Consider the following 2,420-nt stretch of genomic DNA (forward strand, 5'->3'; position numbering starts at 1 on the left):
GCCAGAAGCAATGGCTGGGCAGCATCTATATGCTTGAGAGGAGTGTTTTTGGATGAAAAGCAGGCCTGCAGCGACAGGGGTCAAGACATACGGGACTGACTTAGGCGCACGCTCAGCAAGTCAGCAAGAGTGCTTAGAGCCAAAACGGGTCAAATGTGTGGAAGGACATCAGGGTCCAGCGCAACACAAAGGAGCACCGCAAGGGTTATCTTAGCAAACTGCCACCTACCAAACGCACGCAAAAAAGCCAGCACACAGCACATCAAGGGGCCCGCGTCACTACATCAAGCTGTTCCCCGCTCCAAACCAACAAAACTGCAGCCAAAGACGACGACCTCACCTCTTGAACTGCCAACGTCTTCTCTCTGTATGCTCTCTCTCTCTCTCTCTATCCAACACTCAGAGAGACAACCCTGCCTAGGGCGAGGCTCAACAGTCCCAACACCGACGCGGTCAATCGTTTTTGCAACCCAACGACAGCCGTGCTGGAAAAAGCTGGCCTCTAAGCGGTGCCGACGTTCCCTGAGGAGACGCCGAACATAACATTCCCAAACGGCACGGGTCAAACTCTCCATTGGGAGGAGAAACTCTAGGTCTGCACTTAGGGGGACAAAGAGGACTAGGCCTCTGCGACACCCCAGCCGCGCTCTCACCTCACACGATGGCAAGGCAAGTGCGATTGATGGTCAAGCGACCCTCAGACAGGCGTAGCCCCGGGACGAACCCGGGGCCGCAAAGTGCGTTCAAAGTGTCGATGATCAATGTGTCCTGCAATTCACATTAATTCTCGCAGCTAGCTGCGTTCTTCATCGACGCACGAGCCGAGTGATCCACCGCTAAGAGTTGTGCGTTTTTTTTAAGGCTTGGTGTTTTGTTCCCCGGAGGGTCCCAAGCCCGGACCGCCCAACGCTTCTCTCCCTCTATGCCCACGCATAGAGGGTTGGTAGAAGCCCCATCCTTGGCACGGCCCGGAGGTGTGTATCAGTCGATCATCAAATGACAAGGGTTTCACCGAGATTTTGTTGTCAGGGCGCTCGCGAGGCGACACGCATCGGGGTCAAACGCCTGAGCCCACCGTCCGACACGCACCACGGCCAACAGAGGCAGGGTCTCTGCTGCCACCGATTGCCGGGAGAAGAGAGAGAGTGACAGGCAGACAGACAAGACAAACAAACATGACAGTAGACAACAAGGCCAGAAAAACGAACTGAGTGGGGTACAAGCCGACCGCGTGAAAACACCCCACTGTGGGGGGTAGAAATCCGTGTGGACGGGCAGGTACATTCTCTCGAACGTTCAACTTGGCTGCTGCTGCTGCTGCTGGCTTGCTTGCTGCTGGCTGCTAACAAGCTCTCGACACCGACAAACAGACACTCGAGTCTTTAAACCGCCGCCCCCCAAACAGCTCGCGGGAGCCAGAGTGGAGAAGCGTCTAGGTACCCTGTACCGGTAAAGGGAGAGTGACTAGATCGACCAAAGTTGCACTACGGGGGGAAAAGAAAGCCGGGCCTGCATCACCGGTTCAAATCCCAGCAGAGCTCACAGTGGCCGTTCGCCGAGGTCCCGACGACGAGCCGCCAGGCAGCACGCGAGCCCGCAGAAGCTCCCTTCAATTCGACTGCGGTGTTAATGCTTGCAAGACGGTGGCAAAGTCCATTGTTGTCCGATCCGGACGAGAAGAGGGGAGCAGCAGAGCTTGCGTGTGAGAGAGAGAGAGAGGTTGAGAGATAGGCTCGGCACAAGGTAAGCGATGATGCACAAGACTGGAAGAGACGGAAGTCGAAAGAAGGGCCGCAGGCCAAGGTCACACAGGGGGAAGCCAACGAACAGCAAAGACATGAGGCGGAGGCGTCAGTAGGCAGCAGAATTAGAAAAGCAAAGAGGGCCAGGCTTTTTGTTGCATCGAAGTCAAGCCAGGACACCTCCCCATCTCGCCATCTTCTCTTTTTTTCTCTGCCTGTCATTGAACCGCAAAAGTCCATGCTGAACGAAGAACCACCCAAGCGTGCCAGGGCCGTCCCTGTCTCAAGCCGACCGAAACCAACTGCCGTGCGCACACACACACACATCACCTTCTCGGTGCACCGTTCAAATTCCACCCCAACTCCTCCAACTCGGGCTCTCTGACCGATCTAAACTCGTTTGCTATCCCGGACCGATACCGGTGCGACTGTTTTGCCTGTTCGTGCGAGTTCGGCGAGTTTTTGTTTGGAATGTAACCTCTCGCCCGCGCAAGAGGCGCCGGACGCGGCCGACCATGGCTCCGGGCAGATGCAAGAAGCAAACCCCGGGAAGCTCTCCTGCTGGCCTCCGCGACTCAGGCTCAAAACGGAATGACGGGCCGCCACGTGCGGGCCCCCGGCCGATAATGATCCTTCCGCAGGTTCACCTACGGAAACCTTGTTACGACTTTTACTTCC

The 2,420-nt window shown here is 56.4% G+C and overlaps 1 non-coding gene across 1 annotated transcript; it reads right to left on the minus strand.

Moving 5' to 3' along the window:
- Nucleotides 1-691: 691 nt before the first annotated feature.
- LOC147080411 (5.8S ribosomal RNA) lies at nt 692-845 on the minus strand. Its single transcript, XR_015077342.1, has one exon. It is a non-coding gene; the product is annotated as a 5.8S ribosomal RNA (ribosomal RNA).
- Between the last annotated feature and the right edge of the window lie 1,575 nt (nt 846-2,420).

The sequence above is a fragment of the Somniosus microcephalus genome, unplaced genomic scaffold (assembly GCF_052327205.1).
Source record: "Somniosus microcephalus isolate GS21.2 unplaced genomic scaffold, FLI_Smic_1.0 scaffold1630, whole genome shotgun sequence".
Classification (NCBI taxonomy): domain Eukaryota; kingdom Metazoa; phylum Chordata; class Chondrichthyes; order Squaliformes; family Somniosidae; genus Somniosus; species Somniosus microcephalus.